This window comes from Protopterus annectens, chromosome 2.part1 (assembly GCF_019279795.1).
Source record: "Protopterus annectens isolate FY-2018-M chromosome 2.part1, PAN1.0, whole genome shotgun sequence".
Taxonomy (NCBI): Eukaryota; Metazoa; Chordata; order Ceratodontiformes; family Protopteridae; genus Protopterus; species Protopterus annectens.
In genome coordinates, this window is record NC_056729.1 from 390,437,327 (window position 1) to 390,455,393 (window position 18,067).

At 41.7% G+C, this 18,067-nt stretch overlaps 1 protein-coding gene across 1 annotated transcript in view; it reads left to right on the top strand.

The window, feature by feature from the left end:
• The window catches only part of TMEM192 (transmembrane protein 192), a 450,896-nt gene that overhangs the window by 99,093 nt on the left and 333,736 nt on the right, over positions 1-18,067 (top strand). The gene's annotated exons all lie outside the window — the stretch shown is intronic.

Below are 18,067 nucleotides of genomic sequence, written 5' to 3' on the forward strand. Positions count from 1 at the left end.
CAGAACTATTTCTCTCTAATCAATAAAACCAATTCTGTCATCACAGAACCATTTGTGTCTCAAGATAGAACCATTTTGCTTATCACAGAACCATTTTTCTTTCAATACATAATTTCCGTTGTTACACAATCATCTGTGTTGTCACAGAACTATTTCTTTTTCAACACAGAACAATTTGTCTTGTCACAGAGCCATTTATCTCTATTCAAATCCACTTTCATCACAGAACCATTTCTTTAATCAAAGAATCATTATTCACTCATCCCAGAACCATTTCTCTCTCATCATAGAAGTATGTCTTTCTTCACAGAACCATCTATCTGTCATCACAGAACCATTTGTTTGATCATAAAACCACTTCTGGTTCATCTTGGAACCATTTCACTCCCATCTGGGAACCAAATCTCTAATCACAGAGCGATTTTTCTGTCATCGAAGAAGCATTTATCTTGTCACTGTTCTGTCTTACCGCAGAACCATTTCTTTCATCACAAAACTATTTATCTCTCATCACAGAACCATCTTTCTCAGCTCTTGTCACAGAACCATTTATATCTCACCTCAAAACCATTTTACTAATGACATTGCCATTTCTGTCATAGGTGATTACTAGGCTAATGACTACATGGGACCTTTTTAAGTCTAGCCATGCTTCACGAATGTATCTGACAAGTTTTGATACCCTCTGTTTTTTAAAGGGTATATGTACGCTTAGGCATGGGTGGTCAAGCATTTAGATAGCAATGACAAATGCTTTGACAGCAGTCAGTACATCATAGTAGGTAATTTGCAGCTTTGTAGATCATGATATTATATATCACCTACATGCTGAATCCAGGAGAAGGCATGGTGTTCCTGCCCTTAGGAGACAAATCTATGCATAGCAATTATTATATTAGCTGCTGGGTCCTTTCATCGAAGAACTGACAACAGATTCATGTTCTTACAATGTCTGCTACTTGACATCATACCACTACATGTGGAAGAACATATCTGCTTTGGTAGGACTGCAGTGGTGGGAGCTACAACTGTGCATGGCTTCTGCAGCATCACATGCCTCCTTGAGGTACTAGGTTTCATAGATTTAATAAATGCTTTAATAAAAATACCATCCTGCCCACCCCCATGCACATTCACAGATGCATGTGAACAGAAAGTTTGTCATTCATGGAACTGACAGGTAGTCTGCAGTGCAGAAGGGATTATCTCAAGTCTGTGTGCTTATGTTTTTGCAGCAACCTGGCAACTCTTATTATTCCTGTATTTGGATGCCTTTTCACCAATTACAGCGAGGTTACCGCCCGTTGGGTCATCTAGTTGGTAAGTGCAGGCTCACTGTACAAAATAAATGTTACTAATACTAAAAATGTGTGCATAGCCGCTTCCCCTTCCATAAAATATCTTGTGTGTTGCGGGTGATGGTGGATACCCTCTGGAGCCTTGGATCATGTCTGCTGTCCGTAATCAGGAAACTGTTTGAAACTCAGTGCTACACTACTCATGCTGGGACACAGAATGGGTTATGCTGAAATGATGTTTTCGCTGCCTTTACAAAACTGGTGGGCACTGCAATATTCTTCTGACATAGTCAGGAAACTGGTTGTTGACTGTGCCATTCTGTACAGTACAATCATATGGAAACAAGCTCATCAGCCCACATCATGGCTCTACTAAGACACCACAGCAGCAGAAGCAACATTAGAAGATGGTAGTAAGACCGAACAGGATGATATCCATGAAGAAAGAGCGTCTCCCCAGGCAACATTGAAAGCATTACATAGCTCTGGTGAAGCTGTGATATCCTATCGATAACTGTAGATCATGACAATCATAGAGTGACAGTGTCATAAATAGTAAATATGATGGATGCAGTTTTACCAACAGGCTATGCTGGTTAGTGCATAGTTTGGTTACACTGTGCATCAGACATTACCTCAGTACAACCCAGGATAAAGGCAGTTTTAAGTCATAGATCTTATCATTTGTCCATATGACAGGTGGCACAGTAACAAAAAAACTTAGTTGGGACACATGGCACACACAGCAGAGGGAAATGCGCTGTGGGGACCATGGCAGTATAGATGTGGGAACCACCAGGGATAATAGGCTTTATGACCTCCATTGGGGATGACATTGTTTCTGCATGACCTGGGAGCTAGTTGTAGTGTGCTGGTGAGTGTTGCTAAGTGTTGTGTTCTCCTTTGACAGGAATGGAATACCACTGCATGACATGGACCCTGGATGCAGTGTGCTCTTGAAAGCTTCCAGGGCTTGTAACCTTCTGTGACAAAGATAAGGTGCCACTGCATGACCTGTAGACAGTGTGCTGGCAAAAGCTGTGAGGGAGTTTTACCTCCTATGACAGGGATAGGTTGCCTCTTCATTACCTGGGCCTGGATATAGTGTGCTGATGAGGAGTTTTGGGGTTTGTGGCCTCCTGTGTGACATGGATGGGGTGTCAGTTTGTTACCTTGACCTGTATGATGTGTACACTGTAGTGTACACTTGCCTAGCCGGGGGTAGAAAAACCATCAGGGAAAAAAAAATTCCTTCCCTGTCCCCTCCACACCTGAAAAAACTGCCTCTCCTGACTTGCAAGCATGGGGGAGGGTTGTGGTGACCAGGCTTTAGTATTATTGACTGCAGCTATATTTGTCGGGCTATTGTAATTCCCATTAAATACAGCAGCAGTCAATTGTTTCCCCCTCTCTTACTTACCTTGTTGGTGGCTGCTGCATACCTGGAGGTGGTGTTCTCGAATCCTGATCCTGATTCTCGAATCCTGACCAGCAACGGTGAATTCATATTCATGCTGGTGGTCCATTTGAGTTTTGCCTGGAATAGCACAGTGTTTTGCATCAGTATTTTGTCTGTTTGCACACCCAGTAGATTGTCTGTTCCAGTTTACCGAAATCCGATTGGTGCATTTCTGCCTTCACTTGCATTTTTACATCGGGTTGACTGGCAACCGGATCCTATCAGAGTTGGAAGAGCAATGAAGTGGAGGACTTCAGCGGGACAAAACAGAGGAGCAGTTTTAGGAGGCAAGTGATAAAGATTAATCTGTGAGTTTATTTGCATTTCGGAGAGTAAGTAAGTGTGTGTGTGAGTGTTGAGTGAGTAACTGACTGACTGTGACAGAGAGAGAGAGAGATGGGGGAGAGAAAGCGAGAGGGAGATGAAGGGAGAAAGATGGAATAGGTGCAAGAGAGCTAGAGAGATGGTGAGAGAGACAGATGTAGAGAGAGAAAGACAGATGGTGAGACAGATGATGGGGAGAGAGAGAGAGGAGGCAGAACTCTCAACCTCTTAGCACAAAAAATCTGGACAAAGCCAAATATAATGATGAGGGATAAAGCCCCAAAATATGGGCAAATTTTAAATATTGCTCTTATAAACTTAGAAAGTTGTTAAAATAAAAGGTCTTGTGTTACCGTGTGTTTTCTGAAGGATATAAAGTCAGAAACTGAAATGCTTGCCATTATGTAGTGAATTCAGTCCTCATTGATTTGTCACAAAAATCTAGAAAACTACAAGTTTTATGAGGAACAGACCAAAGATATAGTCAAAAATCTGGGCATTCTACAAAAATCTGGACAGTTGAGAGGTATGGGGGTGGAGAGAGGGAGAGGGGGAGGATGAGGGAGAAAGAGAGAGAAGAAGGCCTAGCTCTCACCTGTCCATATTTTCGCAAAATGTCCAGATTTTTTTACATATTTTTGGTTCAATTCTCATAAAATTTTAGTTTTCTGGCAAATCACCCTTAAATCGTTTAGGACTGAAATCAGGAAATAATGCCAGCCATTTGATTTTCAGATTGGGTGTGAGGTTGGCATAATGCTTAAAGTATGCCCCTTACAGACACTTGGTGCAGGAATTGATTCTCATGTGGGGTAATTGTCTAAGCTTGAAATGGCCAACAAGGGCAGTTAGCCTAGTACTAATCTGTCAACCTATATCTTTCAGAAAATTCATGCTAATGCGTAACCTGTTCTGTTAACTTTCTAAGTTTGTAAGAGCAATATTTAAAAAGTGTCCCTAATTTTGTCCCCCCATTGTTTGTGGCTTTGTCCAGATTTCTTGCTTTAAGAGGTTGAGAGGTATGGGGGGTGGGGGTAGGTTAAAAAGTAGTAGGACAGATTTTTTTAGGGTTTGTGTTTCTGCATTTGTGCATGTCTGTACGGGCAAGAATGAAGCTGGGTGATATGTATGTGGAAGTGGGTGTGCATGTCTGTAGGGGCAAGAATGATGGTGAGTGGTGTGTGTATGTGTGTGTGCCATACCTCTCAACTAAACAGATTTTGGTAGAATGTCCAGATATTTGCCTTGTATTTTTGGTCTGTTCCTCTTAAAACGTGGTTTTCTGGCTAATCAATGGGAATATAAATAATTTCAGACTCCATATCCTTCAGACAAATGCACGTTAACACAAATCCTGTTCTAGCAATTTTCCAAGTTTATAAGAGCAGCATTTGAAGTCTGTCTTATTTTTGGGCCTTTGTCCCCCAATTATTTTTGGCTTTGTCCAGATTTCTTGCACTAAGAGGTTGAGAGGTATGGTGATGAGCATCTCTGCCTGGGTTGTCACACTAGGGGGAATTAGATAGGTGAGTCTAGTTTGATTTTGTATGTGTGTGTGTGGGTGTGGGTAAATGGATGAGTGTGTCCACAAGTCCAAGTGACTTGTTGGGGCGGGAGGGCTCGCTTGATGCTCTTTGGTGTATGTATGTGTGAGAATGAGGTAATGGGCTACAAAGATTACAAAGGCCCAAAAATAGTAGGGACAGATATTAAATACTGCTGTTATAAAGTTAAAGTTGCTGGAATAACTGGCTCTGTATTGGCATGCATTTTGTGTGTGTCTTTTAGACAAGGATTGCAAAGGCCCAAAAACAGGAACAGATTTTAGGTATTGGTCAGTAATCTGGATAGTTGCTGGAATAATTGGATCTGTTGGCATGTATTTTGTGAAGGATATGAAATCTGGATTCTGGACCAAGCGAAACATGATGGTGGGACAAAGGCTGAAAAATAGGGACACATTTTAAGTATTGCTTTTATAAACTTAGAACGTTACTGCAGTAACTGTATCTGTATTAGTGTTTTTGTGAGCGACCCAGTAATATGGACACATTTTAAACATTGCTCTTATAAACTTAAAAAGTTGCTGGAATAACTGGATCTGTGTTAGCATGCATTTTCTATGTGTTTGGAATAACCTGATCTATGTTAGCATGTATTCTTGTGTCAACAAAGACCCCAAACTGGGGGCAGGTTTTAAATACTGTAGTTATAAAACTGAGAACAACCCGCGGTGGTGGTGCTGCGGTTGCGTTGTGGCCTCACAGTAAGACGCTGTCCAGTTCGATTCCCAGCTAGAGCGTCTTCTGCGTGGAGACATGCGTGAATGGGCGTACCTTCGTTGAAGGTTGTGCATCAGGGCTGGTAACTCGGCATGTAAAAATCAACTACCAATTATTAGCGGACCGGAGTTCCGCTGTGGCAGCCCCTAACAGGGAAAAGCCGAAAGACACAAGAAGTTATAAAACTGAGAACTGCTGGAGAAACTATCTGTGTTAACGTGCATTTTGTGTGTGTGAGAACAAGTACCCAGTTATAGGGACAGATTTTAAATATTGTTCTTATAAACCTAGAAGTTGGTGGAATAACTGGGTCTGTGTTAGCATACATTTGTGTGTGAACAAAGACCCCAAAATAGGGGTTATTTTAAATATGTTATAATCTGAAAAAGTTGCTGGAATAGCTGTATCTGTGTTAACATGCAGTTTCTGTATTATTGGTAGAATCACTGGGTTTGTGTTAGCATCCATTTTTGTGTGTGACCAGACCCAAACATAGGAGCTTATTTTAAATACTGCTGTTATGAACTGGAAAAGTTGCTAGAATAACTGGATCTGTGCTAACATGCAATTTCTGTGTGAGAACAAAGACCCAGTAATGGGGACAGATTATAAATTTTGCTGTTATATGTAAACTTAGAAAGTTACAGGATTAACTCTGTCTTAGCATGCATTTTTGTTTGTGTGTGAACATATACAGATTTAAATATTTCTCTTAAATTAGAAAGTTGCTGGAATAACTGGAGCTGGGTTAGCATGCATTTTCTGTGTGGTTGGTAGAGTAACAGGATTTGTGTTAGCAGCCATTTTTGTGTGTGAGTAGACCCAAACATAGGGTGCACATTATAAATACTGCTGCTATAAACTGGAAAAGTTGCAGGAATAACTGGGTCTATGTTAACATGCATTTTCTGTGTGGTTGGTGAGGACAGATTTTACATATTGCTCTTATAAACTTAGATGTTGGTGGAATAACTGGATCTGTGTTAACATACATTTGTTTGTGAACAAAGACCCCACAATAGGGGTTATTTTAAATATGTTATAATCTGAAAAAGTTGCTGGAATAGCTGTATCTGTGTTAACATGCATTTTCTGTATGTTTTGTAGAATCACTGGATTAGTGATAGTATCCATTTTCTGTGTGGTTGGTAGAATAACTGGATCTGTGTCAGCATCCATTTTTGAGTGTGAGCAGACCCAAACATAGGGGCTTATTTTAAATACTTCTGGAATAACTGGATCTGTGTTAACATGTGTTTTCTGTGGGAGAACAAAGAGCAAGTAATGGGGACAGATTATAACAGCTCATTTTAAGTACAGCTGTTATAAACTGGAAAAGTTGTCGGAATAAATGGATCCATGTTAACATGCATTTTCTGTGCAAGAACAAAGACACAATAATGGGGACAGATTTTAAAGTTTGCTGTTATAAATTTAGAAAGTTGCTGGTGTAACTGCCTGTGTTAGCATGCATTTTTGTGTGTGTCTGAACATAGACCCAATGATATGCACAGATCTTAAATATTTCTCTTAATTTAAAAAGTTGCTGGAATAACTGGATCTGTGTTAGTATGCATTTTTGATGTGGTAGAGGGACTTGTTGCAGCAAATGATTCAGGATGTTTCTCCCTGTTGACTTGGTTGTGGACTTGCTATTAAATGCATCTAAACCAGAGCAGCCAACATCCCAGTCCGGATGGCTTCCCTTTGGACTGGATTGTGGGCTGCTTTATTGCAAATGGTTTCGGCTACTTTTTTAAGGTATCAAAACCAGGGCAGTTAGTAGCTGGTGGGTGGTGGGGGTGTGGTTTGAATGGACCTTTATGAGACTGGCTACCTTAATGTGGTACAGAGGCTTGTTGCAGTGAATCACTGCTACTACATTCCAGTTAAGAGTGACCGTGGACTTCTCAGACTAAATTTTGGAGGGGCAGCATGGATGCATGTGGGAGGGGGGAGGAGCAGTCCTAGACCTTAAGAGTACAAACTGAAAAAAACTGTCTATACCCCTGTCTGCAAGGATTCATGACAGGAATGGGTTGCTGCAACATGGCCTTGAGCTAGATGCAGATCCTCAAGTGTGCCAGTGATTTGTTGGTGTTTGTCCTTCTCGCAGCTCCTGATGGTGGTGGTGCTGTTCATGCACCCAACAAAGCACTAATAAGCTTCTACCACAGATGTTCAATATTGAAGAAAACCAAGAAGAATAACAGCCCTCAAAGCACAGGACCCGGATTCCAGTAATGAAAGTGTTAGTAACCAAAATTGGTTAAACCCAACTTTATTGCACAAAATAATAAAATAATAAAATAATAAAAGTTAAACACTTTCTCTCAGTCAGTACCGAGCTTCCTCAGAACAAATGGCAAATAACAATCAAAGCAGTCATTAAATAGTAGTTAATAATCACATGGCTCTTCTTCTCAAATCACCAATTAAAGTGATAAAATGTGTTGATAGTAATAAATAAACAAAATAGTACAAGTCCATAAATAATTATTAATACAAACCTAAATATTACATTTTTTTTAACAATATATAACCTAATAAAACAGTGACGTGTATAAAACCACCTATTAAACAGTCCTATGGTTTGGACGGTCACAAATCATAATACCAAATAACATCACCCTTCCTAACCTAGAACAATGTAAAAAATTAAAAACTAATACTTTCATTATTGGAATCCGGGTCCTGTGCTTTGAGAGCTGTTATTCTTCTACCACAGATACATATCCTAATCCAGCCTTAAATGTTGCTGGCAGTGGGACCAACCGTGATGAAAATGGCAGTCCTATGCAGAAAGGTGCTAACGGAAGCATCGTGCATTACCAGATCCCTTACTGCACCCATCATTTCCTGATATCTATGCCCCATGTCTAAATGAAGTTCACGATGCTACAGGGCAGCATCTTCATGAATGCCATGTAACACACTTGCCAGATCCAGTGCACACTGTGTGGCTGCATAATTGTTTCTGGATGACTTTTTGCACATTTGTTGATGTGTCCATAGTGCTACCTACATTTCTGGGGACAAATGGGAACTGTATTGTCATTATGTTCCCTTGTGTGACATGCCTGTGATAGGTAGGCCCATATCAGAAGAAACAAAATGTGTGCACATATCAGCTTACCTGGCTGACACCGGGAATCATACTGGAGTGTATTCCACCAGATGCCCTCTCTGTCAGTATGCAGGGTGATCACCCTTTACAGTCATAATATGTTCAATATTTCAGCCCCTCTCTCTCTCTCTCCACTTTGTAGAGAATCTGTCATCATCCACAAGTGACAGAGGTAGTGTCAGTTTTTCCTCAGACTGTGAATCCTGACCTTGCATTTTGGTATCATTATCATCATCATTAGACGTACCTGTGGCACCATCAGCCTTTTGTCCAGATTTCAGACATTTCTTTGTTGTCATCCATTAATGATAAATATGAATACAGTACACCATGGTGAACCTGATGACTGATGCTGCTGTGGTACCCATATCACATGTGGAGCTAGGGCATTCAAGTAGCAAATGATATGTACCTAACTTTGCCTTCAGTAGTAGCATTACACTGTTGCAGGCCCGAGGTACCTATGAAGGCAAGTGTACATTGTAAAGACTGGATTGCCCTACACTCAATATGTCTAAGAACAGTGTATGAAACCTCTTCTAGTTAATACTAATTTAATCCATCTCCCACAGCAATACATTTGGGGGGCATCCAAACACCAGCATCAACACCAAGTCCCAGACATAAAGTGTGTGGCGCATTGCTTCCAGCAAATGACATAAGATGTCCTTCCATTTCACTGTTGCAGTATTTATTACACTAGGGATCCCCTACCAAGGGCAGCCTGATGTCCAACTAGTATCCCAAAGCCCTTAGGTTGCTTTAAGGTATGTCGTGTATCACACATATGCTCCTCTTGTATCATACCTGTGCTACCTTGGTTTTCAGGGCTGTTAATTGTCAGACCCATATACCCAGGTACTTGTTGGGTCGCTGATTTCTGATCCTCCAGATGCTGAAGGTTAAACTTCTGCCCTTTCCCTTTTAGGAACTTCCTCCCAGGTGGCTCATCATTCCATCAACTGTAGTTATGATGCAGCAGATGCTTCATCTAGGGCCGCTTACTTTGGATTAGTGCTGAGGAGGTATTCTTGGCTTTGGCTTCAATCTTTGCCTGATCATGTTAAGGTTAAGTTGATGGATGGTCCTCTAGATAATAAACACTTGTTTGGTGAGGCTGCTGCTGATTTATTTGTCCTTTCAGTATAAGGGCAAGACTTTACAGGAGCTTAAAGATGCGTTTATTTTTCCTGTGCCTAAATTTCAGAGAAACTACCCTAATGAACCAGCCTTTGTTCTCGGACAATTTTGCCCTCCTCCTAAGGGTAAAAAGGGTGGCAAGTAGGCTCCTTCTGCAAAGGCTACTCAAACTTCTGTGCCTCAGAAGCCTCCTTTTCCTAATAATCCAGGTGCTGTCTATCTTGTTCTTTCCACCCACTTTCCTCTTTCTTTTCACCTGTCTCTCTCTTCCTGTTTGGCTAAAGATTACTCAGGATTCCTGGTTTCTTTCCATTATCCACCAAGGGTATTTCATGGTCTGGAAATCTTTCCCTTTTATGGGAATTCCTCAGCCTTCTCAGGAGCAGCTGTCCTTCTTTCCAGAGGTTCTTTGAAATCTTTTAACTCTGGGTACTATTCAAGATGTACCTGTGTCCCAAAGAGGGAGGGATTTTACTCTAGGATGTTTTTAGTGCCCAGGAAAGAGGGTATCTGGAGACCAATTCTAGCACTCTGTCATTTAAACACCTTTCTGATGGTGCCCTCTTTTTGAATGTTGTCACTTCAGACTTTGTTCCCCCTTTTGCTTTCTCAGGCTTATCTGGTGTCTCTAGATCCCAAGGATGCTTATCCATATTCATCCCCTTTTCAGAAAGTTTTTACATTTCCCTGTTGCTTCCTGACATTCTCAGTTCTCTGCTTTGCCCTTTGGCCTTTCTACTACCCCAAGTGTATTCACTAAATGCCTTGCTTCTGTGATTGCTTTTTGCAGGCTTCATGGAACGCAAGTCTTTCCTTAGTTGGACAACATCCTCTTTCAGGCATCTGCTCCAGAAATCTTGTTGCAATATCTTCATTTTGCCATTTCCCTTCTGCAAAGCCTGGAGTTCACAATAAATTTCAAGAAGTATTTTCTAACTCCTTCTCAGGACCATGTTTTTCTGGGGTGCTGGATCCAGACTGTGCCTATGCTTGCATTCCTGCCAGCTTCAAAGGCCATAACACTCATTTTCTTTTTTCAAACTCTTCTTCCTCTGGCCTCTATAACAGTCAGGGAATTTCTGAGAGCTCTAGGGTTCATGGCCTCCACCATTCCTATGCTCCCTGTGGCCAAACTCCACATGAGAAAGTTTCAGTGGTTTCTGAAGTCAGTTTGCCTTCAACATACTCATTTCCTTGAATTTGTACTTCCTCTTCTGCCTTGTCTCAAGAAGGAACTTCAGTGGTGGATTCAGCAGTTGTCTCTAAATCCAGGGCTCTCTCTTCATCCCCCTCTTCCCTCTCAAGAGCTGTTTACAGATGCTTCAGACATGGAATGGGGAGTAGCATTTGGCTGCATAAAAGTGCAGGGTATTTAGTCACCTCTTCAACAGAGAGCACATCAGTGTCAGAGAGATGAGAGCTCTTCTGCTGGCTCTTCAAGCTTGTCTTACTCTCTTCTCCCTGGGACCACGCAAGGTGTTTACAGATAATACCACAGTGATATGGTATATAAACAAGCAGAGGGACAAGATCTTATTTTCTTTGCCGGTTGGCACTTCTAGTATGGGAACTTACTATCCAGTATCAAGTGACTCTGCCGGCAGTTTACATTCCCTCAGGTCGAATTGTTGTGGCAGACACTCTGACAACATTCTTAACTCAATCCCATGAATGGATGCTTCACAAGGATGTGTTTGTGGACATTATCCACCAGTGGGGTACTTCTCAAATAGATCTTTTTGCCTCTCCTCTGAACAGACAGTTTCCTTTTTTTTGTGCCAGAGTCCCAGGTCGTCTGGTTTGGAAAATGGACACCCTATCTTTTTCTTGGAAGTGAATGTTTCTTTATGCTTTTCCTCCCCTTCCCCTCATTCCAAAAGTCTTGTACAAAGTTCAACAGGATGCTTCCAAAATCTTCTTGGTGACTTCCTTTTGGCTGAGACAGCATTGGTTCCCTCTTCTTCTGCAGTTTAGTCAAGGGCAATCATCACAAGTTACCTCACAGGGTTGATCTACTCACACAAGACAAGGGGATTTCTCCAACTCCCACCTGTTTACTCTTCAACTGACACTGTGGGTGATAGGATTTTGATTCCACATAGACACCTTTTTTCCTGAGGATGTGCTTGGGGTCCTGCAGGAGGCCAGGAAACCCAATACTAGGAAATCCTATTTATGCTAATGGAAGAGGTTTTCTGTTTGGTTGTCTTTCTCGTAACCTGGATCTACTTTTTGTGGATGTTCCTTTGGTTCTCTCTTATCTGTGTGAATTGCTCAATGCTGGGTTGACTTAGTCTTCTGTTAAGGCCCACTTATCAGCTATCTCTGCTTGTCTGCCTTTATCTCCTCCTTTACCTTCTCAGTTTGAGGCTAAAGAATTCCTTAAAGGCATCCTTCATATTAGGCCTCCAAGGAAGCCTGTTTCCTCCTCCCTGGGATCTGAATTTTGTTTTAGAAAAATTGACTGTGGCTCCTTTTAAGCCTGCAGCTTCAGCTTCCTTGCAACATTGCTCTTGGAAGACTGTACTTTTGTTAGCCCTTACTTTTGCCAGATGGGTTTCTGAGCTTCAAGCTCTTATGGCTTGTCCTCCTTTTATGGTGTTTTATAAGGACAGGCTGTCCTTGCATAATAATCTTTTATGCCCAATGTAGTGAATGAGTTGTCCTTTAATCAGTCTATTCATTTGCCCACTTTCTCTTTTCACCGCACATCATCTAATCAGATGCGATTGCATGAATATCTTGTGAATTTACTTACTGCATGAATGTTTGTGAATTACCTGATTATGGATTCACACATTGGAGTATTAGTAAACAGCTTGTACATGAGGCTTGTATCAGCTGTTGGCACATCACAATGCAAATGTATGTCTTCTATGTTACTATTGCATAAAGCTACACTGTTCTGTATTCAAAAGCAAATGTAGTGACACATGCATTTGTCCACCATCTTGCTGTGGTTTTGTGGAGTGAGTGCTGCTCATTGTTATAAGTCTAGAAGGCATGGTTGTATCAAGAAGAACTGCCCCCATATTGTGGGAGAAGGAGACCAGAATTTTCCTTTATTTCCTGTTGATGATGATGGAGACAGACTGCTGGGAGTGTGTGATAGCCCATTTAAAAATGCTGTTGCCTAATATATTAACAAGGGCTACAGGTGTCCTTCACTCTGCAGAGCAGTGCAGGCTTGTTTTGATGAACTCAGGCAATACCATCCTTGGAGTCCTCCACCAGTAGGAAGAAGAGGTTCAACGGCATTGCCCTGAAATGTACTGTAAGCAACATGCTTTTTCATGCTGTCAAGAAACATATCTGTCAAGTAGTTATTGGTACCGAGTGTACTGATTTATACTTTTGTCATATGGCATTTGAGGAGTGGGAGTTGAATCACATGGGTTGGGGCATGATGCAGCAAAGACTGTCAGCACAACAGAGTGAGTATGAGTGACATATGATTTGTAGTGTACTGCATGCCAGTTAGTATTTTATAGTCTATCATACCTGTGCCACCCTTCCCATTGTGTCTCTACTGTATGGGTTCAGATGGAGGAAGGTGGTGCCCAAACAGTACAACCACAACCCACCACTGCTGCCGGAGAGGTTATTTCTGGTAATTGGAATGGGACTGCCTTACTGGAGAGCATTGAAGGCCTCTCTCAGACTGGCAGCCCTATCTTATCACCTGCGGTGGTCCATCTGTTGTAGTTGGTGGACAAGGAGGTGGAAAGACATTTGAATGAATACCTCCACCATATGAAGTAACTACTGGAGTAGATTAGAGATTTGCTTGTCTAGAAAGCCCCAGCCATTGGACTACTCATGATCATCTGGACCCTTAGCATAAATAGGCCATTCAACAAAAGGAGAAAAAATCCTCAAAAGCCAAGAAGGAACAGACAAAACAGTGCAAAAGACCCTACCAGTCTAAACAAACAAATTAGAGAGCTGGTCATATCTTCAAAACAAGCAAACTATGAGGCAAAAAGTAACCTTCCAGGTGAAAGATAACCATAAGAATTTATTTAATTACATTTGTAACCTCAGGGCAAATGCTCAGCAATTTGCTGAATTAATCATGAACAGCAACACTTAAACCCAGCCTGAAACCATAGCAAACCTTCTGGCCGACAAGTTCAGTTCACCCCCCCATCACCTTTACCACACCCAAAGAAATACCCACAACCACCCCCCTACCCATCTTTACAAGGGGACAGGTCCTTTCTGCAATTGCTAAAGCAAAAACACAGCCTCCATGGGGTCCCAACAACATTCCAAGATGCTTCTTAAAGAGCTTAAAACAGAATCTATCAGAGCCACAAGAAGCCCTCTTTAACCGCAGATGGGCTTTGTCCCAGAGGAATGGAAGATTGCAACAGTTGTCCCACTGCACAAGGGAGGCCCATCAACTGACCCATGAAACTGCACACCCGTAAGCTTGAACAGTCTTATCTGCAAGGACATGAAGAGAGAGTTATCATGGACCCAATCAAAAATGACGCAGGACCTCTTCAAACACTGGACCAGACCCAATTTGGCTTTGTCGAAAGGAGTTTTTGCTTGCTGAATCTGGTGGACTTATTTGAGAAAGCCACCCGGGACATGGATGAGGGTAAAATAGTACACACTGCTTATCTAGCCTTGCCAAAGCTTTCTACACAGTCCCCCCCACTTAAGGATCATATATAAACTTGCTGCATTTGGCATAATCCCCTACATCATCAGATGAATACTAAACTGGCTCACTGACAAGGACACATGTTGTCTGGATAGGTGAATCCACTTTGATAATGAACCTGTTACTAGAGATGTCCCACAGGGCTCAGTGTTGGAACCCCTCCTGTTTGGCCTTCACTTCTCTGAAGTGAAGGTCATTGGCTCACCAAGTTCACTGACAACTGTAAGCTGAGAGCAATCCTTGAATCCCCAAACAATGCTGAAATCCTACAAACAGGGCTAAAAATGACAAACAACTGTTGCCAAAATCATAGAGACTAAATGCTGAAAATGCATAATCGTATCCTTTGGTAAATCAGATATCCCTGCAAATTATAATATTAATAGCACACCCCTAAAAGTTGACCTAGTGGTGAGGGACCTATGAACAAAGATAGTAACCTAAACGTTGACCACCAGACAGCTACAGTAGTGAGGAAATCCTTCTGTGTGGCACAACTTAGAAGTAAAAGGCCTAACATCAAGCTCAAAGGAAGTCATAATGCCATTGTAGTCAGCCCTCATCAGGCCCATAATTGAGTGCAATGCTCCCTTCTGCATGTACCTAACCAGGGACTTGCACCAGTTGTTGTGGCCCCAGAGGTTTCTCACTAAAAAATACAAAGCATAAGACACATGTCTTATGCATACCGACAAAAGGCTCTATCCTTTTACTCTGTCTTATATCGCTTGTTGAGGGGTGACTTATGCTTGACCTACAAGGTATTCTCTGATCCAGCCTTGATGAAAATGTTACATATTCACAAGAAAAATTGTATGAGGGTTACACATTCCATGGACATGAATCTTATTTGTGTCTCTAAACAGAACTTGCTGAAGATAGTCATGTCCCAAAGGTTACCCTGTTTAGGGAATAAATTTCCCATCTTCATAAAACAAAGCCTGCCCCTCACTCTCTTCCAAAATAATTTGGATAAATGGGTGGGGAACTGTAAATTCACTCCCAGGGTGCTGCCCATGTCCCTTATGGACAGAGGCAGTCTGTAAAATGACTGAGCTCCAAAACCCAAAGACACACTATCCTGATACTACTCCATCCCACACCTGAGGAATTAAGATATAATATTATCATATCCTGGGTATTATTGGCTAAGCTTGTAAAGGCTGTTGTGCCGTTAGCATAGTAACCTCCTATAACCTATGTTGTCAGCCACATGGAAGCATCTTGGCTATTTGTAGGTTATTCTCTGGCCTGACTGGCAGTCCTTCAACCATCACCCCATTCTGTCCCCTTCCAAGTGTCATTCACTTCCTAATGTGTCACGTGTCATACCTTGCATGTAGTCCAACCTTCTCCATCACTATTTATTCACCCTTTTTATGTATGTATGTGTCTATCTCTTGCCACTCCAGCCGTGTGTGCACAACTACCTGTTTGTTTACTTCTGAAAAATATTTGACACCCTAATTCATACCTGGTTTTCTAGTCCCTTCTGTTCCATACCTCTCATTCCTTCTTTCTGTATATGAATAAAACAAGCTACTTAACATTGGGATGGCTGCGGTAATCTAGCTTTATTAACCTTCTCACATTCACCTTGCACTGTCTTACTAGTTTTCCTTGTGTGCTTCCCTCTACTTGCTGTCATCCCCATTTCCTGCTGCATCCCCCATTTTGTTGTTGATTAGGGTGACCATGCCAATGTTAAGTAGCATGCATTAGGTGAACTTTTCCACAGTGCTTTGAGATGTTCTACTAACAAGGGTGACAACACTTCCCTTAGCAGTGCTTCATGCTGCTCTGCTGTGCAAATAAAGGTCTACCAATAGCTGTTTCACATTGCTATTCACTGCTATCAGGAGACTTGAAGTACCATGTGGCTTGTCTCTGTCTAGTTTACCTTACTCTGCTCTCCTGAGTAATGTGAAAGGTTTGCGGTTCAGTACTGTGACACAGTTGGGATGCTGCACAGTTCAATATCATGACACAGTTGGAATGCTGCAGTGTTCATGAACATGACACAATTAGGATACTGCACCATTCAGTACCATGACACAGCTGGGATACTGCACCATTCAGTACCATGACACAGTTGGGATGCTGCACAGTTCTGTACCATGACGCAGTTGGGATGCTGCACAGTTCTGTACCATGACGCAGTTGGGATGCTGCACAGTTCTGTACCATGACGCATTTGGGATGCTGCACAGTTCATGAACATGACACAGTTGGGATGTTGCACTGTTCAGTACCATGACACAGTTGGGATGCTGCACGGTTCAGTACAATGACACAGTTGGGATACTGCACAGTTCATGAACATGGCACAGTTGGTATGCTGCTCAGTATATCATAGCGGAACTGTGAAAGTTGCTGAGTAATGTAATCTGTCCCATTGTTCATAGGTTCATAGGTTGGTACTACGCTATCGGCCCTACGGCCTATCTGGCTATTTAAAATACACCCCTGGGATCACTTCATTGGCTCTGCTTGACAGAGGATCAGTTAATTAATCAATGGGGCTGCGAAAGCTGACACACTCTGGCTACGCTTATAAATTCCCTCGAGCAGATAGCCTAGTACCTACCTATGAACCTGTTTCTTCCCACACTTTTTGCTTTCCTAGACCCCTGTTTAGCACGGCGACTGATGTGATCCCCGGGGTGAATTTCCTTTCTCCCATCCAATCGTCAAGGTTCCTTTTGAAGAGGGCCAAAGAGGTGCTCTGCTTGACTTGTATGGGCAGTCTATTCCAGAGTCTGGGGAGTCTCTGGGTCAATAACCTATCCTTCCAGTATGCTTTGTTGCATGTATTCTTGTCAAGCTGTGGCATGAGGTAGTCTGCATCTGTGTAGCACATCTCTGAAGAGAGTTCTTGTGAATCCCAATCAGTGGAAAAAGGGCATACTGCAGTAGATACATGGAAAATCAGCATGAAAACACTGGAGATATAAGCAGTGCTGGAGCAACATGGTAGATGGAAAAAAAATCACATGATCAGCTAGAATCCAGAAAACTATGCAAATATATAAGTAAATAAAATTTTCTGACAATGTATACACTTAGCTCACAGATTGATTATATTTTGCAGATTATTTATGCCACATAATAGGTGAGAAGTAATTGTATGAGTTAAGAAAATAGCACATTGAAAGTGTAGGACAAATATATTAAGAAATGAACATGTGATTGCTATTATTCATTCGTTTTTACTGACTGGAAGTCCAGCTGACAAAACGAATTTATGAAAAGAAAAAAAAACAAAAAAAACTTGAAATATACAAAATGTCATAAACGGAAATCTACAATGTAAAGAAATTCCCTGTAAGGACAGAAACAGCTGTACATATAGTGTCACAGTCAATTATTTACAATACTTAATATAAACCAGAAGCAAGAACAGTGGGATTGTATATAGATTATTTCACTCATATCATTTGTTGAATGTGATAGTACATTATTTGTAGTAATTTATTTATTTTATTTATTTATTTACATTTGTTTACTGCCGCGGTGGTACGGTGGTAGCATTGTTACCTCACTGCAAGAGGTTCTCCCGTTCGATTCTCGGCTTGGCTTGGGAGTGCCTTCTGTGTGGAGTCTGCATGTCCTTCCCGCGGTTGGGTAGCATTCGAAAGACATGCGTGTGTAAATGGGCGTGCCTTCGTTGAAGGTTGGGCATCAAGCTGACACCTCGACATTTCATAAAAATCTACTGCCAATCATTAGCGGACCGGAGTTCCGCTGTGGCGACCCCTTACC